Genomic DNA, 26,302 nt, shown 5'->3' on the forward strand with positions numbered 1-26,302 from the left:
AAAGAAAGATGACACTGGCACTTATTCATTCGAGTAAGTTTCTGTTTATTTGTAGCCATGGGACAGTAGACTATTATATCACATTTATAAGGAACAATAATTTCTACAAATGGGCAGCTTTAGCACTCTCTCCAGTGATGGTCTAAATAGTTACATTTTCAGTCAGAGAAACAGGAAGCTCCAGAAAAAACAGTTTGTTGCTTGCTTTATTTTATGACATTTTTTATGCGCTAAATATGGATATCAGATAGTCTGGTATAAAAATACAAGACGTACTGACCGATACAATAAATACATGATTGTGATAGCCTATATGATATGTCTGATGTCTTCAAGCAGTCATATTTTACCATGTGGTAATGGTTAGTGCAAATAGTCTTTTGCATGGCATATCAATATTTCTGCCTTATACAGTGATCAGAAAAACAAACAGAAGTTATTTCAAACACTCACTTCCGTCTGAAATTGAGTGTTGAGCTAAAATGATTTTAAAAGTTAGCTGGTATATGAAATCATCCGCGGCGCCGAAGCTGCCGTCTCCAAACTCAGATAAACTCCGCCTTTCGTAGCCATTCCTCCAGCCCGAGCTGGTCGGCTTTGGACCAAGGTATTCAGCGGGCCAGAAACCCCTGGCCATTGGCCCCAAGGAAGCCCTAACGAGACCCAATCAAGCCCTGAAAGTGACAGTGGAAACGCTACTGGCACACACTAGCACACCCGCCTTTGGCCCGACAGTGGAAACGTGGCTATTGAAGTCAAAGAATTAAAAATCTGTGGAAATCTCTTTATGAATTATTAAAATAAATATGATCTGTATGATCTGACTTCCATTTTTCCGCTCTTACATTTTTGACACGTTTATTTCACCAAAGTACAGCCAAACGTATTGCAAGCTTGTGAACATCGATTTGCAAGTGGAAACAACAGAGTCAGGAACTGCAAAACAGATTGGCTGCATAAAACCAGCCTTTGTGTAAAAAAAACAAAAAAAAATCAACTGTTGTAAATATCTAAATGACTTGTCTATGTAGGGCAAAAACGTTCCCGAAATAAACTAATTTGTACAGTTCCGTTTTTCATTTGGCTGCGCTTACAGTTTTGGCATGATTCTCTCACTCACTGAGTTTTGCAAGCGCGAGGAGGAAGGTGGGTCCATCTTCTTCTGTGGCCAATCAAATGAGTTTATAAATCCTACTAAATCCTTCTAAAGCCTACTCTTATCTGATTGGTTAAATAATCACCCCAGACGCAAGAACACATCTTTATCTTCATTTGGCTCAGCATCGTTCCTGTTGGCGAAATGGTACTTTAATGCAAACATACATATTAATAAAAATAAATAAATAAATAAATATAATATATATATATATATATATATATATATATATATATATATATATATATATATATATATATATATATATATATATATATATATATATATAAACAAATGAAACATGATTTCTTAATAAGCTGTGCACCATGTGTTCATACTGAATTTCAAGCTGGTTTTAGCATTATTGGATATTCTGATTCAGACTTTTTCAGACCACATTTCTGTTCATGGTATTTAACACTCAGTTATATATATTGAAATATCGTCCTGGTCTCACTGTTAATATTGATTCTGATTACTCTCATGTAACTGATCATCAAGCTATTATAAACTGATCAGGCATAACATTATGACCTACTATTGTGTTGCTCCCCCTTTTGCTGCCAAAACAGCCGTGACCCATCGAGGCATGGACTCCACTAGACCCCTGAAGGTGTGCTGTGGTATCTGGCACCAATATGTTAGCAGCAGATCCTTTAAGTCCTGTAAGTTGCGAGGTGGGGCCTTCATGAATCAGACTTGTTTGTTCGGCACATCCCACAGATGCTCGATTGGATTGAGATTTGGGGAATTTAGAGGTCAAGTCAACACCTCAAACTCGTGCTCCTCAAACCATTCCTGAACCATTTTTGCTTTGTGGCGGCGCATTATCTGCGGAAAGAGCCACAGCCACCAGGGAATACTGTTTCCATGAAAGGGTGTACATTGTCTGCAACAATGCTTAGGTAGGCGGTACATGTCAAAGTAACATCCACATGGATGGCAGGACCCAAGGTTTCCCAGCAGAACATTGCACAAAGTATCACTGCCTCTGCCGGTTTGCTTTCTTCCCATAGTGCATCCTGGTGCCATGTGTCCCCAAGTAAGCGACGCAAACGCACCCGGCCATCCACATGATGTAAAAGAAAACGTGATTCATCAGGCCAGGCCACCTTCTTACTTCTTACCTTCTTCATAAGTCTGCCTACACCTAGCGTGACCTTTACAATGTGATTTTGCAATCCTTGGCACGTCGCAGAGCAGTGCAAGGTTAAGCAATTTAGGTTAAAAAGTATAGCTTTGAAACCATTGATTTGGACCTTCAACGTTTTGGTTGCTATGAAAAGCTATGATAGGAGAAAAATGCTGGAATGTATTTTTCAAAAAACTTAATTTCTTGTCGAAAGACATGAACATCTTGGAGGAGATGAGGGTGAGTAAAATATCAGGAAGTCTTCATTTTGAAGTAAACTAACTAGGGGTGTAACAATTCACTCGTTTTCTCGATGCATCGATTACAAATCCTGACGATGCATATGCATCGATCTTGAAACGTGCATTTTGAATCGTGAATCGTTTATTTCGGCCGATAATTGATTTTAAAATGCTAAGAATTGAATGAATCGTGATTCAATAGAGTTTCAGTGCTTTAAAATTAACATTAGATTATATCTACTAAATGAGTGAATTAATAGAGACGCTGTGCTGCTGCTGCGTCATCCGCGCCCTCACAGCTCGCCTTCACAGACGCGCTTTACCGCATTCACTGGATTGCTCTCGCGCTCCGTCCGTCGCTCACTGACACATGTTTGAGCTCTCCTCAGGATGGCCACTGCGACCACATGAGCAGATGACCGTTCTCTATCGAGACAGGAATAGTCCCGAGTCAAACCGCGAGCCATTGTCAACTGCCAAGTCACCGCGGTCACTACTGTTGAAATAGGTCAAACGCTTTCATTGCGTGGGAACGTCACCGTTATTTTATATAAAATAAAATATTTAAGTTTTACGGAAATACAGTAGGCCTAAAAAAAACCCTGCTTATTCAAGGATGAACATTTATTGCATGGACGGAGCATTAACATTTGTGCAAGTGTCTAAAATGCATACGCACAGTTCTGATGAATGATACATTACATTTTACTTAATGTCGTTTAACTGAATATACGAAGGAAACTGCTAAAGTAACTACAACATTACCAACTCTGAAATAAAGAGCGTGCGGTTTATATATCAATCAGATGCGCATTAAAGTTTCATCCGTTATACTATAGCAGCAGTAGACACCGGTGCGTTTTCTTTCAGATTCATCATAAGGAAAATGATCAGTATAAAGAGAACAAAGAGGGTTTTTCTTTCTATTCTGTGAAGAAAAGTTAGTTTAGGATTAGTTGGAAAAGTGCATGATATAAGAGTCTCTCCATGCAGCATTGTGTGTTTAATGCCAGGAACACTTTAATAGGTTGTGTAGCCATTAACATTATCCTACGCAATAGTTAGCATTAACTAACAATACTTTTAAAGCCTTTTTAAATTCTGGCTTATGTAAATTTCTATAAATCCATTTTATATAGGAATTATAGTGTGTAATAATAATAAAACAATAAAGTAATATGAACTAACATGAACAATGGACTAAAGTTTTTATTTAGTTTTTTTTTTGGTAGCACTTTACAATAAGGATGTATTAGTTAACATTACTTAATGCATTAGTTAACTTGACCTAACCAACTAACCTGGTATTATGTTTTATTTTGCAACACCTCTGTTCAGCATTAGTTAACATGAACAACACCTCTGTTCAGCATTAGTTAATATTTGTTAAAGTCCCAGTGAACCGGAAGTTGCAACCGACTTTATTTCAGTGATTTGACGTATTTCAGAGAGAAACGGAATACTAAATGAGCAGAACAGAGGGCGTGGTCCCCCCCCCCCCCCATTACCTGATTGGATATAGAAACGTAGGCGTTTCATTCAGAAGTGGAGACAGATCTGAACGCAAGTTTGCAATCAGTTGTTGAGGATTACTCTCCACCTGATACACCGCCAGCTGTGTCGTTTACGCATGATATTAGTTTGGAGCAGGAAGATGGGGAAGAACAGGAGTACACGGTGGATCATTCTGTGGGAATCAGACCGTATATGTATGTGCCAACAGTGTACATTGACGGGACAGCCGTATCTGTTAATGACAGATATCGCACAAATCCCATCTCGTGTTGAGTTTCTGAAGGATTCTCGAGTGAACTGCTTAGAACACAACTGCGACCTATCTGATTTCCCTCCTTCCTCAAAATGCAAAAAATCGAGCCAGGGATTTTTCGGGATTGGAAAAAGCATTTCGGGAGAGCCACAACCTAAAACGCACCTCCTCGCCATCTCTGTTTATTAGCTCGCGGGCAGCAGACTGTCAGTTGGATGGGCGTGTTTAATGATGGCATGTCGAAGCCCAAGCCGTCAAACAGATGTCATCAAAAAAGGCCTACCAATGTAGAGGGGAGGAGCATTTTAAGATTTTGATTGAAGATTACGAAGCCAAATAATTTTTTGATGGGGATTCACTTGCACGGATGGATTGTTCACCACAAAACTAGCAATTTGTGCTAACAAAGTAAATATGTCAATTTTGATTTCATGAGGACTTTAATGTTAGTTAATAAAAAATCCAACTGTTCATGGTTTGTTCATGTTAGTTCACAGTGCATTAACTAATGTTAACAAGATTTTAACAATGCATCAGTAAATGTTGAAATTTACATGAACAAAGGTAAAATAAATGCTTTATAAGTGCAGTTCATTATTAGTTAATTTTAACTAATGTAATTAACAAATGTTAACTAATGAACCTTATTGTAAAGTGTTACTGTTTTTTTTGCCCACTCTCTGACCTCTGAAGGCCGCTGTGTTATTCACACCCTGACTAAGACACATTAGGGGAAGCATTTTAATAATCCTATGAATGCATATAAAACAATGCATAATCAAATCGAATCGCATCGAATTTTAATGTGAATCGGCTCGAATCGAATCGTTCTGAATTGTCAAAAAATCGTTCTTGAATTGAACCGATTCGAAAAACTATAAATCGTGAATAGAATCGATTCGCTTCCTACCCAAAGATTCACAGCCCTAGAACTAACCCTTTAAGAATATGCGGCCCCTTTAAGAAATATGACACCGCGCGCACTGAGCATGCGCAGAAGAGAGAAGCGCGAGAGACGAGACGAGAGCAGACACTCCAGTTGAAGCTGAAAGCGAAGCTGTTAAGGATCGTGAATGAAGGACAAAAGTGGAATATTTCATTCCAATACCGTATATTTCCAGTCTGCAGGTGAGAGATGTTTCTCAGATTTCAGAGTTTAACATTAATCAGCTCCAGAGTTTACATGTTTAAGGACCAATGTAATGAAATGCGTTGTCCTGGTTTATTATTAGAGTGTAATAATATGTTGGCAGAGAGTTTTTCACAGACTCTGACTCTATTACACCAGTAAAATGTGCTTAATGTGCCACTTTACAGAAGATCTCAGACATCAGCATAATGAATGAAGGGAAAACAGGGAACTTTTGGAGACAAAGAGGCTTTTCAGCAGCTCAGTTAAACATGATGGTCCTGTTGTTTCTCTCAGACTTTGGACAGGAGTTGAACAAATCTTGTTTTAATGCAATTAATATCTAAATTGCATCAAAATACTCCATATTCCTGACAGAAAACATGTGTTCACTTACAAGTGTAAGTGTAAATGAAATTAATGTAATCCAGTTTAAATTCAGTAACTTATATTTGATTTTTCCAGATCTGGTCCTTTGGCTGTCTGTACCACGACCACAACTTCCACAACAATTCACCAATAAATACTGGGAATATTCACAGCATCCTACAAGAGAAGGACAAACTCCAGGTGTAGCAGCTGAAATCTGTGTGACTGTTAAAGATGGAGTTTATTAAAGAGGAGATTGAAGACATGAGTTATCCAGAACCATCCAGAATAAAACATGAAGATACTGAGGAACAAATAGGTTGGTGTCCATTCTTGATTCTTCATTATTGACTGCTTTAGTAACTGTGAAATAATAATCAGTATATGGATGATAAATGATAGAGAAATGCATCTAAATGATCATATTCAATCAGTTTTAATTGTAGTGAATGACAAAACTGACCTTTACACATTAAAGATACTTTAACACTTTACAATAAGGTCTCAAAAAAAGAAATGCATCTAAATAATCATAAAGTGCATTCGGAAAGTATTTACAGTGCTTCACATTTTCCACATTTTGTTGTTACAGCCTTATTCCAAAAAGGATTGAATTAATTTGTTTCCTCAAAATTCTACTTTAGTAGCTGTGAAATAATAATCAGTATATGGATGATAAAACCCCCCAGTTTTTTAATTATATTAACAAGTGAGTGACAGAACGGATTTATAGTGTAACTTTCTGTAATTATAGTGTAACTGTACAGTGCCTGCGTGTTGGTATAAGAGAACAATACATAATGTTTGGGGATTAAAGGGGTAACTACCAGGAAAATAAAAAAATTATTTATACTGTTAGTATTTTTTAATTTAGGGGTAATTATTCTACTAACATGATAGGCAAAAATCTTACGTTTGGGAGCAATTTAGTGCGAACATGCACTGTACCTTTTTGTAGTAATAGTGTAAAGGTTTTTTTTTTAAATTACGGGGTACATATCAGTGTATTTATACAGTAATTTGTTTTGATAGCAAAAGTGCATCTTTTAATTTGGGCTTTCATGGTTTTTTTTTTAATACTGGGTATATATAAATGGTATTGCCTCATTCCTTATCGTTTCTAAAAAAAAATATTGATATATCGTACAAACTCGATATATCACTATTTACTGCTATAAAGTTATTAGTTTGTTGACTAGATACTGCATTAGTGGAGAACAGCAGTGTGTTTGCCGTCAAGGCTGAGAGGAATATTAGTAGTACCTCAAGCGGCTAAAAAAACACATGCAAATCTGACCCAACTGTTTAATGTCACGATTGTTACCATCTTTTTGCATGAATTTTTATCCATTTGTTGGATTTTATGTATTCGTTATCCAGCGAAATTGCATATTTAAACTGTATCCTCATGTAGCTTACAGAAACATAACATCAGAAATGCATTCGATTTCATTTTTTTATCGGCACTATAACATATTTTGATTAGATAAAAATTATCAAGTAAATAGAAGCAAATAACGTGTGAAAGTATACATATAATATATATATATATATATGTGTGTACAATTACAATGCTTTGCTTCAATTAATTCGTACTGAATATTTTGATGTCCATAAAAGTGCATCTATTCATCATATAACTGCTCCACACTCCTCTGAGGGGTTAATGAAGGCCTTCTGAAGCGAAGTGTGGCGTTTGTGATAGAAAAATATCCATATTTAAAACTTTATAGACTAAAATAACTAACTTCTGGTGGAACTTTTATGATGGATAGATGCACTTTTATGGACTTCAAAAACGAACCTGTCACTGCCATTATTAAAGGGTTAGTTCACCCAAAAATGAAAATTCTGTCAGTAATTACTCACCCTCATGTTGTTCCAACCATGTAAGACCTTCGTTCATCTTCGGAACATAATTTAGTATATTTTTGATGAAATCTGAGAGCTGTCTCACTCCTCCATAGGCTTTCAGAGGGACTGAAACTTGATGGCCCAGAATAGTAAGTAAAAACGTCATTTAAGGAGTCCAAATGACTACAGTGGCTCTGTATTAAGTCTATCATGCGACGAAAATACTTTTTGAGCGGAAAAACAACAAAAATAACGACTTTATCACACTATTATTGTTGTTCAATTTGAGCCTCTGACGAGAGTTTGCGGGAGTGCCACGACGCATGCGCGAGAACTGAGATTAACCCTACTCCGAAAGAGTGAGCAGCCAGTCAAGGGGTGCGTTCCATTCGACCGTAAGTGGACTGCGAAGTGGACTTCAGAGGGTATTCCGCCATCTTAAGTGAGATTCCAATCCAAAGGGAGCGAACATGTTCAGTCCGAAGGGCACTGCGAACGGCGCAGGGAAGAAGGGAACATCGATACATCACTTCACAGGAAGTAGAGAGTGAAAATCACCCAAATGTCTTTGCACGTCGCGTGCATCACCTGTCTGAACTAATGATGGTGCAGAGCCGTTGGTTGTTTTTAAACAGCTCTGCGATTAAGGAGTTTACATATGCATTTGCATATTCATAGTTATTATAAAAACTAGTATATTTTTGAATGGTTATGGCAATAACTGTTACTTTTGTATATTATATTTTATGAAAATGTAAACAAATTAAAAGTGTTGAGAAGCACCTGAGGGCTGTCATGTTTTATATTTTACTTTATTTACCTCAGGAATGTTTACTGTGCAGCTGCACTTGGGAAAGAAAGCGCACGAGATGAGACCAAGCCTGTAGTGCTCCAGTCAGAAATTGAAGCTTTCGCGCCTCGATCGCCCCCCGGTGGCCGGTCCCAGTATCGCTCCTAAACCCCACCTCTCCATGTATTTGAATGGGCGCGAGACACACTAAACAATTTAATTACACTTAAAATAATTGTTTCCTAAAGATGGTTTCTGTCATTTTAGGCAGTTTTTATTACAATAATTTAATTTCAAGTGTTCGTTTTTTAAATACGTTTAGTTTTAGTGAGTTATTTGATGCTATAAAAACGGGGGGTGTGACGTCATGATTGACAGCTGAGATTGACGGCTTCTCTGAGTGAACTTGTCACTGAGGCACTAACAGACTTTTTTCTGGATTTTTGGGAGGAGATTGGAGCTTTAGCTTTAATTTCTACTCTTCCATAACTGTTTATTTCACACCAACATAATTAATTGTTCTGCATCTGCGAGAGTGTGGGCGGGCTTTTGATAATCGCGCCTCTACTTCCTGTTCTCTACTGCGCAACTCCGGTCCCGAGATCGCTACTGCGCAGTCTCGGTCCCAAGATGTCAGCGCCGTGAGCGGGCCTATGAAAGCTTCAACTTTGGTCAGCGGAAGTCAACGAAGTCGCGTCGTCCATATTTTTTTACGGTCTATGGATGAGACGCTACAAAGACCATTAAGAATAGCCTACATACATAGTTAACCAAATCAAAGTATTTTCATATTGAATGACAGGTGCAGCTTCAAATCTGTTCAATGCAGGTTATAAGTAAACTAATAAAACTAATGGACAATGTTTTGATTATATGTTTTAGATAGCCTATACTGTGTGTTTTTGTAAATGTATATGCTTATTATATGGTTTTCAATTTGAAAGTAAAGTAAATTACACTATTAATTTATGTTAGGCTATATCATAATCTGCACCCATCGTTGCCTTTCTTTGATGACGTTGCAGGGCGTTCCAAATGAGCGATTATTGTCAGCGAAGTCCACTTCAGCTGATATACCGTGCTCAGGGAGTAGGGAGCAGTGAACAGTGCGTAGGGACCCTGTCGAATGGAATGCACCCAAGTAGTAGTAGTAGAAGAAGAACGGCGTAATCTCAGTTCTCGCGCATGCGTCGTGGCACTCCCGCGAACTCTCGTCAGAGGCTCAAATTGAACAACAATAATAGTGATAAAGTCGTTATTTTTGTTGTTTTTCCGCTCTAAAAGTATTTTTGTCGCATGATAGACTTAATACAAAGCCACTGTAGTCATTTGGACTCCTTAAATGACGTTTTTACTTACTATTCTGGGCCATCAAGTTTCAGTCCCTCTGAAAGCCTATGGAGGAGTGAGACAGCTGTAAATCTCCATCCATTAGCCCAAAAACCGAAAACTAATGACGTGGTCAAAAGGAATTCTGCGTGTAAGCCTTTTCAGCCTTTCGGTGAAGTTCTTTTAATTTATTGATATCTCATTTTAAATCTGACTCCATTAATAATTTTATCTGACTCCAATTCTAAGTGACTCCATAAAGTGTGCTACATTTAGAGTTTATCAGCTGATTTTAATATTAGTTGCGATTTAATTTAGATCGTTGATTTTCTTTATATCTTCCTAGTTTTTATATTCGTTCATCGAGAGACCCTAAATCGCACAGAGACATGACGCGTCCGGTTCGCGCGCTCACGGACACAAAACGGTTACTTCTGTGATTAGTCAGAGGATGTAGGGTGAATATTTTACCTTTAAGTGGTTGCACATGCTCACTCAACAAAAAGTGTAATTTTAGTAATATCTACGGACTACAACTTGCTAACCCAGCGATAGTCAGAAATCGGAATATCGCGCACGCTGCGCTCCATGCTTCAGTCGTGGCGTCATCGGTGTGATCTATCATAACCCTAGATTTTGCGGTAATAAAGGACTCTACATCGATCCATACTAGAATAACGATTTCGGAACCATACAAGAGAAATCAAGGTTAACATTTATTTTGGCCAGACAGGAAAAGTAAATACGTAAGCAAGAATCCATGGTACACAACTGATCAGCGTAAAAACATAAAACACAATTGCAAAGCAATATGAAAATAATTTAAAAGAGTCATCATGTCTGGCACATCTACATGCAGTTTGCACGGGGGGTCTGATTGCAGAATATTCCCCCAGAGAGTTAGAACATCCAGCCTTAAATACTCCAACTAGAACAAAAGGGCTGTAAATATTTGCAACACCCCCACCTGGTTTTGGGGGAGTGGATCAGATATCTTTGAAGAGACTACTCAAAGGAGAACTGAATTCTCATTAGTTTTCCAATCTTTCTAATACTACCAGTGACTGCAGTGAAACTGAGACCATTTTACCATTCGCACTGAGACCTTTAAAAAGACATCAAACATGAAAAGGATAAAACAATAAATTTACAAATAACATCATCACTGATATATCTGCATTTGGTGACTTGAAACCAGGACAAGGAGAGGGCAAAATGGGGAGGGGGGAGGAATGTTTGTCAGGGTGTTGTCACAGTTTCTGTGAGATCTTTTCCTCAAGATTAGTGACTTTTATTGTTCAATTGCTGAGGTATGTATCTCAGCTTTTGTCTTAGCACCAAAACCGACTCTTACACAGCTCTCAGATTTCATCAAAAATATACTAAATTATGTTCCGAAGATGAACGAAGGTCTTACATGGTTGGAACAACATGAGGGTGAGTAATTACTGACAGAATTTTCATTTTTGGGTCAACTAACCCTTTAAGCTTGGAAGAGCCAGGGCATTTTTTTTTCATATAACTTTGATTTTATTTTTCTGAAAGAAGAATGTCCTATGCACCTAGGATCATATACACATATACACCTAGGGCCACTTAGACAACACCATTTTAACCAAAACCGAAAACTCTCAGTGCGTTCTGGCCGCTCATCCGCACGGCAGCAGTGCCCGGCAGCTAAAGAAAGCAAACCTTGAAACAGGTTTTGAAATAGTTTTGAAACAATACCATTATAATCTTTGTTTTTGAGTACGTATGTGTGCAGGGGCATAGTTTTCTTTACAAAATTACTTGTCTGCATTGCATAATACAGTGTTTTTAGTGAAAGTGAAGTGAAGGAGGCCTTCACAGGGGAGAGTCTAGTTGACAGGATCTCTACTGACACTTCAGGGAAGCGTTGTGATCGTGTCTAAATGCAGGTCCACCATCTGATCTAGATACGGCCTGGATCCGGAAGACTAATGTAAACCTCGAGATAAACAGAGAGACTAACATTAGCGCCATTCTTTTTATGATATATTGAGTACATCAGGTTTTATGGGAAGTGTTGCCGGTTCAGGCTGACCTAGTTAATGCAGCCTAACAATCATTTAACTGATTTGAGTAATATAAATGGATGATGTTCTATGTGTATGCCACAGTAAAGATATATGTTTTTAGTCTAGATTCAAACTGACAGAGTCTGTCTGCTTCCCGAACAATTCTAGGAAGACTGTTCCAGAGTTTAGGTATTAAATAGGAAAAGGATTGACCGCCTGCAGTTGATTTTGATATTATCAACTGGCCAGAGTTTTAAGATCGCAATAAACGTAAAGGACTATAATGCATTAAGAGCCTGTTCAAGTACTACTGAGCTAAAACATTTAGTGCTTTGTAAATAATTAGCAATATTTTTAAATTGATGCGATGTTTAATAGGGAGCTAGTGCAGTGTTGACAGAACCAGGCTAATATGGTCATACTCCCTGGTTCTAGTAAGAACTCGAGCTGCTGCGTTTTGGACCAGCTGGAGTTTGTTTATTAAGCGTACAGGGCAACCACTGAGTAGAGCATTACAATAATCTAGCCTTGAGGTCATGAACGCATGAACTAACCACACTGCCCTCAGTGGTGGAAATGACAGCATGTGGTGGAAATTAGTGTTGTCACAAAACTGGAATTTCTAACTTCGATACGATACCTAAAAAAGTATTTTCGATACGATACCTAAAAAAGTATTGATACACTTCACATACTGTCCAATAGATATTTTTAATATTATTTCTTTTTTTGTCCGTCCATTGAAAGTCTAGGCAATTAAACATTTCTTCTGAAAAGATTACTTTATATCAGTGGTTCTCAAACTTTTTATAACAAGTACCACCTCAGAAAATATTTTGCTCTCCAAGTACCACCATAAAGACCAACATTAAAATACAGTAGCGTGGTAGGCCTAACTATTCAGCTACATCTTTGCACAGTTCAAAAACGAGGCAGTTTATTTCTAATAAGAATATTTATTGTTGTCAACCACTTTAAAATTGTAAATACACAGTTTGTATAGTAACAATGCACTTTGCTTACATACAGGTAAATGAAATAATTATTAAATTAAAACTGTACCTTACTTAAATGTAGAAATATATATATATATTGTGTTTTAACCATAGACTGTAGGTTTTTTAACATTACTTTATTTAGTAATTCCTCTGCGTACCACTAGAGGCAGCCTGAGTGCCACTAGTGGTACTCGTACCACACTTTGAGAACCACTGCTTTATATGATAAAGCTTTTACGTTTTTTTTTTCATATACAAACATTGATCAATTACCATTACAATGATCTCACAACATTTTCCTAATTGTGTTGCAATAGCTTACATACAGCACAATGAAGCTTGATTTCAAATTGAATTTAAAATGAATAGTAATACAATAAGAACAAATAAACAAATTACAAACAATAGCACAAATAAATACAATATAATAAAGATACAAATTAAATGGACTGCTTTATTTTTTCAGGTAGGTCTAACAGTACAGGTAAGAAACTGAATTAAAAACAAAGTAATCAAATTTAAAATAACATTGGATAATCCTCATTGTAAAAAATTTAATTTAGATTAATCAGATTAATCTATTAAAATTACACATTCTTCCTGAACTGGTTACGACTGTGTTTACATTAATACTCCAAGTAATACACCAATACTACCAAGATGGGCATTGAATATTTTTTGTATTTGTGTATTTGACCATTAATAAGCTGGAAAAAGGAGCTAATTTTTGCACTTGTATGTCAGAGCGGCTTTATTACGTTGTGTGCGCGCTCATTTATTGCTTTTATTTTTGCCAGTTGTGTCAGTTATTTACAGTATGCACGTTAACCGTTCATCTGTGAGAAAAATCAGGTTTATACATCAAACTCAGCACTAAACTAAAAACAGGTGTGGTTGTGTTTTATGACTTTGTGAAATGAGTGTGAGTTTAAGAATTTTTCTAATAAATATCTCTACTGTTTCTCTACATTCACGGTAATTCATTGTCATTTCCACAACACCTTGTCATTGCCATCACCGCACACATTTTTACAAAATATATTAAAAAGTTCTCATCACACATTAAAATGACTGTTACGTGACTTTTGAAAAAAAAAATGTATTGAACTTCTCAAGGCTAAAAGTGTCCCTAGTTTATTGTACTTACTCTGTATCTACATGAAACAATAGGGTAACAAACAGCATTTTAAATTACAGCAGATGTCACACTCTGTAACTACATGTAACGAGTATATTTCCCCAGTATTAAAAAAAAAAGTTGCAATAGTTTTAGTTTTACTTTCCTCTAATAAACTTAGTGGACTTTTGCTATGAAAAGCTTTTATATATTGGTACACTATTATTACAAAAGGTATGCAGTGTATGTTCTCGCTAAATTGCTCCCAAACGTTAGATAGTTGTCACATGGTGCTTGCAGGCACACTGACAAAGACAGATTAATAAAGTTCTTAATGATGTTTAATGTCAAGTAAACTCAAAGGCAGGTTGAGGATCAAGCCTCACATCCTTCGCACTTTCTAGATAGAATAGATAGGCTTGGACTTATGCCAAGAGAGTCTACTGCTGTTCCGCATGAACCATACAGTAAGAGACCACATCCTGCCTGTAGGGAGGTATTTGTGGCAAAATGGGAGGGAGACGACATCTGGCAGGGACGAAAGGGCGGACTCTGTCCAGGGAAAGACACGGGCTCGGCGAAGGGAGCCTTGCCATGGCAGAATATACATAAGGGGCCGCAACATATGGCACCCAGCCAACACAGCAGTATTCAGTGCTGGCCTAGCGACGGACACTCCGCAATGTCTGAAGCCGCAAGGGGTGGCAGAGTAGCTTAACAGTGTTCAACAGTGGGGAATGGCGCAGAAAGCTGACACAAGAAACGGGGCTCCAGGCGTTAATGGTCCCTGGGGGCGAGCACGTGGGAAGCAACCATTTCTACACGGAGGCTATAAAATCTAGCGAACATGTTCGGTGTTGCCCATCTCGCAGTTCTACATATATCTGCCAGCGGGGCGCCATGTGTCAGCGCCCAGGAAGAAGCTGCTACTCTTGTGGAGTGAGCCGTCAACCTTAGCGGGCAAGGCACGCCTTGGGTTTGGTACGCCATGGCAGTGGCATCCACTATCCAGTGGGCCATCCTCTGCTTGGAGACCGCCTTTCCCTTCTGCTGGCCTCCGTAACAGATGAAGAGCAGATCTGAGGTCCTGAAGCTTTGTGTTCTGTCCACGTATACCCGCAGAGCGCGGACGGGACAAAGCAAAGCTAGGGCTGGGTCTGCCTCCTCCAAGGGCAGCGCTTGCAAGTTCACCACCTGGTCCCGGTAGGGAGTGATGGGAACCTTGGGCACTTATCCGGGTGACGTGATCTCAGGATGATGCTAGAGTCAGCCGGCCCGAATTCCAGGCACGCTTCGTCGACCGAAAATGTGTGCAGGTCTCCTACCCTCTTAATGGAAGCCAATGCAACCAGGAGAACTGTTTTCATAGACAGAGTTTTTATGTCAGCTGATTGCAAGGGCTCAATTGTGGTCTCTGTGGTGCAGTAAGCACCAGAGGCAAATCCCAAGAGGGTATAGAGAGGACGAGGTGGATTTAGTCTCCTCGCACACCTCAGGAAACCCAAGGACTTACCATTAACTGCATCGTGATGTGAGGCAATAGCTGCAACATACACTTTAAGGGTGGAGGGAGACAGCCTTCGCTCCAACCCTTCTTGCAGGAAGGAAAGCACCGATCTAACCGAGCAAGTTTGGGGGGTTCTCTTGTTGAGAAGAACACCATTCAACGAATAGGTTCCACTTCAACGCATAGTGGTGCCTTGTAGAGCTCTCGCGGAAGGGATGGTGTCTACCACGTCCTGTGGTAGGTCATCTAGAACCTCCGCGTCCTGTCCAGGGACCAGACATGGAGTTTCCAGAGGTCTGTACACAGGTGCCAGAGGGTGCCCCGTCTCTGGCCTTCCTCAGAGGTATGGGCCAAGGAGGGGCTGTCATCAGTTCCGGGATCTTCAGTGGGGCCGCTGTCCTGCTGCTGAGCGTACTCAGGCAGTTCAACACCGACTGGACGCATTCCTCCGTGAGGCACGCTATCCGGTTGACCGAGTCCAACTGCATACAGAGATAATAGATCCTCTGCACAGGGGCGAGTTTGCCCTTGTCCAAGTTGACTCAAAGACCCAACCGGCTGAGGTGACTGAGCACCATGTACCTGTGTTCGCACAACTGCTCCCTCGACTGAGCAAGGATGAGCCAGTCATTGAGATAATTGAGAATGCGAACACCACACTCTCATGGGAGCAATGGCCACCTCCGCAACTTTCGTTAAGACGCGGGCAATGTCGCCAGCCGGAAGGGTAGGACCTTGTACTGATATGGCCGCCTCTCGAACGCAAACCGAAGAAAAGGTCTGTTTCGACAGAGGATTGAGACATAAAAGTATGCATCCTTCAGGTCGATCACTGCAAACCAATCTTGGAGATGGATGAAGAGCAATCTCCTGATCCTCCGGGTCATCCACCATTGCCACCTGGCTTGGCTGCGGCCTGAGTGGGCTGAGCACCACACCTGGCTCCCTGTTGTCTGCTGGGTGGAGGCTGCTGCTTTGCAGACTTGGCAGGGGTGGAGGACGAGGTGGGCGGGCGACGAGCAGGCAGAGGATCTGCGACCGGTGGCTGGGTGGAGGCAGCAGCAGACCACTTGGGCAGGATGTGCCGGATCACCTCCGTCTGCTTTTGTGCTGCCGAGAATTGTTGGGTGAAGTTCTCAACTGCGTCGCTGAATAGGCCCACCTGCGACACGGGGAAGTCCAGGAACCAATACAGGTTGGCCAGGTTGAGCCATAGGTGGTGCTCCTGGACCACAAGCGTGGCTGTGGCAAGCAGCGAGGCGAGGGACCGTTAAAACGGGCCGGTGGCGAGTGATAATGAGCGCCAGCTGCGTGCCACACCGATCTCGTCTCATGGTGGAGTGACGGGAGCATAAAAGGAGGAGCGACGACAGTGCAAGACAAGAGAGGACCAGGCCTGTACTTTAAGTTGTGTTTTGTTTATGTTTGTTTATATATGTGCGCGGCAGTAGTCCGAGAGTGGCTGCTGCTTTTACTAATTTGGGAGCTGCTTTTTTATACTTTTTCATTTTGTGTTTATTTTGGATTAAAGTTGTTAAACGTTCGCTGGTTCCCGCCTCCTTCTTCCCACACAAACAAACTTTACTACAGTGGCCATCGCCTGACCAACCGAGCGTGCCGTCACCTTAGTCGGCTGGTGGGCGAGGTCAGTGGCAGTGTGCAGCACGTCCATGAGCGGCAGATCAGGACCACCCTGGGCCATGTCCATGAGTGCCTTGGCCTGGTAGACCTGCAGCAACGGCATGGCATGGAGTGGGAAAGCGGCCTGTCCACAGGCTATGTAAGCCTTATCAGTTAAGTTGAACGAGAACTTACAGGCCTTTGATGGGTTACGCGGATTACCCCTCCAATTGGCGGTCGACGGACACCGCTGCATCGCGACGGCGCACTCAACCGGTGAGATACCCGTGTACCCCTTGGCCTCCCCGCCATCCAGGGATGTGAAGGCGGAGGAGGAACCGGGTTACCTCGTCATGCACTTCCGGGTAAGTGCAGGCTGCCCCTATAAACCAATCGTCCAACCGAGAGGGCTCTGGACACGTTGGAGGGTTCCATTCGAGCCCGGCCACTCGGCGGAAAGCATAGCTTCCAATTCGAGATCTGGCTTAGGCAATGATACTCTCCCAGAAGGAGGCAACGCAGCCGAGTCGTCATCTCCCAATGACAGCTCACCCTCAGATGCCACTATCGACATCTGATCATTGGCAGGTGCGCCGAAAGAGATGACTGGTCGCAAAGCCGAGGGACCACCACGCTCTGACTTCACCCTTGCTGATTCAGTGGTTAAGAGCGGACATTTTGGGTTGACATCATTGTTGTCCTTAGTTTGCAACACTTAAGTGCCACTTTAGTCAGCATTTAAGAATCAGTCTTAGACTTTGCTGAAAGTTGCTTTTAGCTTTTTTATAAAAGTATCCTACTCTTAGACAAGTCCTACTTTTTACCAAGAATTTTTTAACACTTAAAGGGTTAGTTCACCCAAACATGAAAATTCTGTCATTAATTACTCACCCTCATGTCGTTCGACACCCATAAGACCTCCGTTCATCTTCAGAACACAAATGAAGATATTTTAGTTGAAATCTGATGGCTCTGAAAGGCCTATATTGGCACAATGCACGGTACACTCTCAAGACCCTTAAAAGGTACTAAAGACGTCGTTACAAAGTCCATCTCACTACAGTGGTTCTACAATAACTTTATGGAGTGACGAGAATAGTTTTTGTGCGCAAAAAACCCTAAATAACGACTTATATAGTGATGACGATTTCAAAACACGGCATCATGAAGCTTCGAAGCGTTATGAATCAGTGAGATAAACACGTTTTTCACCATGTCTAATTACAAATTTTAAACTGGTGTGCTGTTAACTGACCTGCCTATATAGCCTAGATTTTATGATTATAATCTGCCACCATGGATTCCAAAAGAAAACCAAACTGGCAGGAGGAAGAAGCACTGACAAAGATGATGCCTGCTCTGTCCAAACGATAGTTTGATGTAACTTCTCATCGTCAAACATTTCAAAAACTTTCTTCTCCTGAAAGATTTGCGCACGTCTCTATCTCCTCAGTGCCATCACAAGCCCCTACTGGCAACTCCTAACCACTTGAGACCTCTCGAGCTGTCTTAAATAACTGGGAGAGTAAGAGTGATTCTTAGCATTAAGAAATTTGGAAGTAGGAGTGAATTTCACAAATTCTCCGCACTTAAGACTAAAATGGCACTTTGAGAAGCTTGATAAATATGGGCCCAAATGTCTTTTTTTGCTAAGTGTTTTTAGTTTTCACATTTAACCTCATTGAACTAATTCTAACTACTTTATATGTTTATTTTAGACCAGATGGAAGTGACGGAGCAGCTAAACAAACAAAATGACGTCAAGAAACTCTGTGACTTCAAAATTCAAGAAACTAAAGCCAAAAAGCTGCACACCTGCTCTCAGTGTGGAAAGAGTTTCACAAAAAAAGGAAACCTTAACACACACATGAAAATTCACACTGGAGAGAAACCGTATACATGCACTCAATGTGGAAAGAGTTTTTCTCAAGCATCAGGTCTCTGGAATCATCTGCGCATTCACTCTGGAGAAAAGCCATTTAACTGTGATCAGTGTGGTAAAGATTTTAATTCGTCATCAAATCTAAAACAACACCTGAAACTTCATTCAGGTGAGAAACCTTATTTGTGTTCTCTCTGTGGAAAGAGTTTTTCATGGCTGAACAGTTTTCAACAGCACCAGAAATCACATGATGGAGTGAGAGATCATTTGTGTTGTGACTGTGGGAAGAGCTTTACTACATCTAGTCATCTGAAACTGCACAAAAGAATTCATACTGGAGAAAGACCTCACAAGTGCTCATATTGTGAAAAGAGATTCAATCGGTCTGGACACCTGAAATTACATGAGCGACTTCATACTGGAGAGAAGCCGTACCACTGTACTCTGTGTCGGAAGAGTTTCAGAGAAGCATCAGGTTTAAAAAATCATCTGCTCCATCACTCTGGAGAAAAGCCATTTAAATGTGTTCAGTGTGGTAAAGATTTTATTTCATCATCAAATCTAAAAAAACACTTGAAAGTTCATTCAGAAGAGAGACCTCATGTGTGTTCTCTCTGTGGAAAGCGTTTTTTATGGCTGAAGAGTTTTAAACAGCACCAGAAAACACATGATGAAGTGAGAGATCATGTGTGTTCTGACTGTGGGAAGAGCTTTACTACATCTAGTCATCTGAAACTGCACAAAAGAATTCACACTGGAGAAAAACCTTTCAAGTGCTCATATTGTAACAAGAGTTTCAATCGGTCTGGAAACCTGAAAGTACATGAGCGAGTTCATACTGGAGAGAAGCCGTACCACTGCACTCAGTGTGAGAAGAGTTTCAGAGATGCAACCGGTTTAAAAAATCATCTGTTCATTCACTCTGAAAAAAATATCCCTTCAAATTCATAATGAAATATGTCACAAGTGAGCAACTTCTTTTGTTTTATTATGTCAAATAGTAAATACTCTGAGGAGGTTTTCCACTCAACAGTCAACAACTATTACAATGTAAATAAAGTCGTGTTTTTGTTTTCTTGTCACTTGATTGTGTGACTTAGACTTGGATGTATTCATGTCATTTTCATAATACTAACTGAAAAAGTAATTTAGACATTTGCAATTATTATTATTTTTACACAAAGGCTGGTTTTACGCAGGCAATTTGTTTTGCAGTTCCTGACTCTGTTGTTTTCATTTGCAAATCGATGTTCAGTCTTGCAATACTTCTGGCTGTATTTTGGCTTGAAAAAAACTTGTCAAAAGTGTAAGTGTGGAAAAATGGGAGTCAAAAGAAAATTTGTTTTGCATCAAAGGTAGGGTAGGTAAGAATGATCTAAAACACTTTTGTCCAAATTTGTTTAAACTTTCTTTATATGTCAATACATAATTAAAATGTAAGTACTCTGAAAAAGAGAGTATAAAAATCGAGTGACTCTAGACTTTTTAATCTGCAATAAACACCGCTCATTATTTTCGTCTGGGACGAAACAAGTGATTGGCTTGGGCGACTGTCACTCTCTCTCGCTACCATGGCTACCACCCCTTTTGCTACAGGATCTGCCCACATGCGTGCAGGCGCACACCCGTTTGATTTGAGGAGTTCTCTAGGCTGTATTTCTGCTGGACAGGTAATCTTTCATTTTGATTATAATTTTTTTTTTTAATGTTTTCATGAAGCACGTATCACTAGCACACGTAGCTGCCTAATATAGCTAACATAACATTTACTTAGCATAAAGTTACAATGTTATACACTTAGCGAGCCATTAGTAGAGATGATAAATACTCAATATGCTTAGCTCAAGTTGATCGCTGTCGTGTTGAATTTCGCAAAATGTAACTTTAGATAACAAAATGCATGTGTAAAAGCTAGTACACCGCATCCAGGAACTGTTTTTAGAACTAGGTTAGCTTTAGCTACTACCCTCTGTCTAAACTATTTTACCATGTTCACCGGGAACTTTACCTGCATGTTTATTTCAGCCTTTGGTGTGTTTTTATATTCTCTACCTATGTTTACTGATGTTTTTATCTTGTATCTGTGTGTCGTAGACACTGTGTTGTGTGTGTATTTTAAACTTTACCAGTATCGGTATTCTAGCTTGATAGTGAGAACTAAAAGACATCTTATTTGTTTATATTCATAATGATAAAGTTCAAATTTTTATTACATGTGATTCTGACATGATGTCACTACATGTACTTCTTCTCCGCTCGTCTCAGGTAAATAATGCGTCTTCCAGCTGAGCTGATCGCGGTCGGCGTAGCGCGTTCATGTGTTTTAGGGGCGTGAAAGAGCCCAGAAGGGAGAAGGTGAAGTGAATGGAAATAATGAGCTGTCTTTAAAACAGTCGTGAGAGGTCTACAGATGCTAAATTTTTATACTTTCTTTTTCAGAGTACTTACATTTTAATTATGTATTGATATCAGTGATGCGCGGGTCAATGTATAAACAACCCGCACCCGACCGACGTTTTCAATCAACCCGCCCGCAACTCGGACCGCAAAAAAAAAGAAGAAAATATTGTACCCGACCCGCTTCCTGACCGCATTTTTTAATAGTAATGCTCATCGTAGTGTCATTGGGCCATTGAGAAAATGTTTCAGGCCCTGACGTGGTCAGACTGCAGCAGCGAGAGCAGGCAGTTCTTGAGGCGGCCCATCATTTTCCATTTCAGCTTAGATGCATATTATTGATGAACGCGATGTTTATGTTTCGACCCTGCTTGAAGAATTCATCAGCAGGTCAACTGAGGGAAGGCAAACTGTTCTTTTTCTGAATGCTGTATGATATAGGCTAGCCTGGTGTTATGTAATACAGGCTTGATTTATTCATTTATTTTGTTTCATTTTCTTAACAATTAAGATGCTGCATGCATGTGTTTATCCAGTCTAATCGAAGTGTGCGTCTCTCCCCCGACTTTACCAACAAAAATCCCGCCCTCTCCCAGAAAATACATAAAACTGACTTTACTGAGCTATATGCGTTTAAAATTAGGCTAGCCTATTAAAATGGTACAATGGCAATGGCATTGCTCAGTTCAACGTGATGGGAAATCGGGCATTTTGTCCCGCGTCAGCATTTATTCAACAGTTAATAACGCTCAACATTCAAAAGGTAAATAAGGATTTATTGACGACCCGACTGACCGCGACCCGAATATCATTAAAAATATTTTTGGATGACTCGTAACCGCGGGTGACCGCAGGTACCCGCTCATTTTGGATCAACCCACGCGCATCACTGATTGATATATAAAGAAAGTTTAAACAAATTTGGAAAAAAAGTTTTTTAACCAATTCTTACCTACCCTACCTTTTAAGCTGCAGTTTCACAATACATGAATTACACTTACAAATAACAGTAAAATGCTGCAAAATATTTTTTTCATACAGTTGAAAGGCGATGTACAATTTTACAAATATTACCATGCACATGCGATTCTTTATGGCATCATTTTACATATGGGCGCTTTAAGAATATGCGGCCCCTTTAAGAAAAATGACGCGCACTGAGCATGCGCTGAAGAGAGAACCGCGAGACGAGACGAGAGCAGACACTTCAGTTGAAGATGAAAGCGACGCTGTTAACGATCATGAATGAAGGACAAAAGTGGAATATTTCTCTCGGATGCCTTATATTTCCAGTCTGCAGGTGAGAGATGTTTCTCAGATTACAGAGTTTAACATTAATCAGCTCCAGAGTTTACATGTTTAAGGACCAATGTAATGAAATGCGTTGTGTGTCCTGGTTTATTATTAGAGTATAATAATATGTTGGCAGAGAGTTTTTCACACACTCTGACTCTATTACACCAATAAAATGTGCCAATTTACAGAAGATCTCAGACATCAGCATAATGAATGAGGTGAAAACAGGGAACTTTTGGAGACAAAGAGGCTTTTCAGCAGCTCAGTTAAACATGATGGTCCTGTTGTTTCTCTCAGACTTTGGACAGGAGTTGAACAAACCTTGTTTTAAATGCAATTAATATCTAACTTGTACCAAACTACTCCATATTCCTGACAGAAAACGTGTTCACTGAATTTAAGTTGAAATGTAAATGTAATTAAAGTAATCCAACGTAAATTCAGTAACTTCTCTTTGATTTCTCCAGGTCTGGTCCTGTGGGCGTCAGTATCTCACAGTGATCACAGTTCACACCTGCAGTGAAGCCCCTCCCACAACAATTCACCAATAAATACTGGGAATATTCACATCATCCTACAAGAGAAGGACAAACTCCAGGTGTAGCAGCTGAAATCTGTGTGACTGTTAAAGATGGAGTTTATTAAAGAGGAGATTGAAGACATGAGTTATCCAGAACCATCCAGAATAAAACATGAAGATACTGAGGAACAAATAGGTTGGTGTCCATTCTTGATTCTTCATTTCTGACTGCTTTGGTGGCTGTAAAATAATAAGTAAATAATATCAGCAAAAGTGCATTTTTTTTTTGTTTCAAGTCATATACTGGGGAAATATACTCTTGTTACAGGGTAAGTGTGGCATCTGCTATTATGAAATGCTAATGAAAACTAATTTTGTTGAAGCATCAAACCACACATACAGCAATAACTACAGTAATCCACACAACCCCAGTGGATGAATCAATGTATTCTGAAGTGAAACGATACGTGTTTGTAAGAAAAATACCAATATTTTAAACTGTAGACTATCGTCTCTGACCCACAGTCACCAGCACGAACATGAGAGGGTTGCGTTCACGCTTGACGTAACTTGAAGCGTGACTTCAGCGCACTGAGAAACTCTGTGGATGTCGGAGGCTGTCAGTTTTAATTTTCTTTTCTTTTTAAACTATTGCTCACAACAATATACAAACAATGAAAGATAATCGCAATGAGAAACGCGTTACGTATTCAGAATACAAATTAGGATTAACTGTATTCCGCTACAGATAATACAATTTAAATAGTTGGTGTTTAGAATACAGTTACATTGTTGAAATCAGGGCTGCACGATTCGGGGAAAATATCTAATTACGATTATTCTGGTTAAAATTGCGATTGCGACTAAAAATGCGATTATTATTTTATTTTTTTTACAAAAAAGTAGAGTGTGTATATAACATTTTGTGTTTATATATTAAAGGGCATATTGTAGGTTACATTTTTTTTCGAGATTAATATATAACCTTGTATGAAAATACCATATGAAAAGGTAATGCAGGATTTAAAATGTATTAAAAAGACATAAGGGCACTAATTTAGTAGATAAAGTGGCCGTTTCGTTGGCCGCTTGTAAAAAGCTTTTTTTTTTTTCAACATCTTGTCATATTACGTCACGAGAGGGAGTGGTTCGCCGAGCTCTGCGTTGGCTCAGTGCAGAACAGGTCGGTATTTAGTACGAGTCTGTGATTTTCGGTAGTTTTTCTATTTCAATTTATCATTGTCATGGTAAATTATTGTGTCCAGCCTGTCAGGACATCGAGTCCACAGGTTTCCTAAAAAGAAACAGTTAGGAATTCTGCATGGTGGCGTTTTGTGGAGGTGAAGAAACAGGACTTCACTTCTGCATGTGCTTCGAAACACATCCCGGCGATATGATGGAGTCAAACATTGTTATACTCATGTAAGGCCGGCTACACACTGGCTGCGTGGCGTGAGCATGGCGTTTTCTATGTCTTTACACACCAGAAGCGTGTCTGACGCAACGCGACACTGCTGCTGCTAGGTGACGTACAGGGAGGGCTACACTTCATGTTAAACATAAATATATAGCCTACTGATACAGCAAAGACCACGGGTCTATACCTGTCTATACAGAACAAAATATTCTGTAGCCTATTTTGCCGTCAATACTGCCGACATTGGGTGCGTCTTAATCAGCTCCCTAGTTCAGTAGTCAGGGTACTGATCAGGGAGTCAGCCCATTGACTTATGTCCTTATCAGTGCCCTGACTACTGAACTAGGGAGCTGATTAAGACGCACCCAATGTCGGCAGTATTGACGGCAAAATAGGCTACAGAATATTTCGTTCTGTATAGACAGGTGCGCTATTTGAAAATCGAGAACATTTATGTCAAAACCTAGAGGCTTTCAAACATCAAAATGTCATTTATTAATATGCATTTGTGTCAAAATGACAAACAGCTTTTCCTATAGTATTCTATTCTGCCTGGAAACGCTTCCAACACGATTGCGTGTCGTGAAAAATATGCGTCGGTTCTATTTCTAGCATAGGCTTTTGGCGCGGCTCGAGCTGCGCGTGTCACGCAGGCAGTGTGTAGCTTGCCTATGATATTAAATTAATAAACATCCACATGCGATGCTTCTTTGCCGTCGTGTTTACATTGATGAATACAAAGTATGTACATTAACACAATTAAATACGGTCTCACACTTTTTCGAAAACATTTTTGGAATTATGTGCTGGTAATGTAAATATTTTATTCATGCCATGTATGTACATTCAAGTTCACTCATATACACCAAAAACCCCACCCAAATCCCTTGGTTTTTTATGATTCCAAATGTACTTTGAAATTGGAGAGTTAATCCTTTTTTTTAAAAATCTGTACTTAAGTAACATTGAATTTTTTGTTTCAAAATTTGCCATCTCGGAAGAATGTTCATTCTTATAACATTAATCCTGCCAAAAAAAGAATTTGGAAGAATCGACCAATCTGATAGGTCCTGATTAATTTTCGTAATTAACTGGGGATAGTTGGCTTTATATAAATCGGCCAAATTAGGCATGACATTGATTCCCAAATATTTAAATCCAGAAATTGCTAGATTAAAAGGCGATTTAATAATGGCTTCAGAGGGAACGTGCAAATACAGAGCTTGAGATTTGTCCAAGTTAATCTTATATCCTGAGAAATTACTATATTTTTCAATTACAGCAAGAATTGCATCAGTAGAGGTCTTGGGATATTTAAGATAGAGCAGAACATTGTCTGCATAAAGGGATATACGATGTTCCTCTAGGCCTATTTTAATACCATGTATATTAATGTTAGTTCTCACAGCAACAGCCAGTGGCTCGATAACCAAAGAGAATAACAATGGCGAGAGTGGGCAGCCTTGACGACAGCCTCTACATATTGAAAATCTGTAAGACAACACTCTGTTAGTGTTAACTTGAGCTATAGGGTTAGAATATAAAAGCTTAACCAAACCGATAAAGTTAGATCCTAGTTCAATTTTTTCTAATACCGCAAAAAGAAACGGCCATTCCACCCTATCAAACGCCTTTTCAGCATCGAGAGATACAATGAAGGCAGGTTCCTTAGTAGTATTTAAATGGTCAATAATATTCAACACTCTGCTAGAGTAAAGAGTTCTGTGTAAAAATCATAGA

At 39.6% G+C, this 26,302-nt stretch overlaps 1 long non-coding RNA gene across 1 annotated transcript; it reads left to right on the plus strand.

Moving 5' to 3' along the window:
* Positions 1-5,294: 5,294 nt before the first annotated feature.
* Positions 5,295-21,479, plus strand: LOC307130853. Its single transcript, XR_013817097.1, has 3 exons — positions 5,295-5,426; positions 5,893-6,115; positions 18,769-21,479. It is a non-coding gene; the product is annotated as an uncharacterized lncRNA (long non-coding RNA).
* Positions 21,480-26,302: the final 4,823 nt, after the last annotated feature.

Source organism: Gobio gobio (assembly GCF_949357685.1).
Source record: "Gobio gobio genome assembly, chromosome: 8".
Lineage (NCBI taxonomy): Eukaryota > Metazoa > Chordata > Actinopteri > Cypriniformes > Gobionidae > Gobio > Gobio gobio.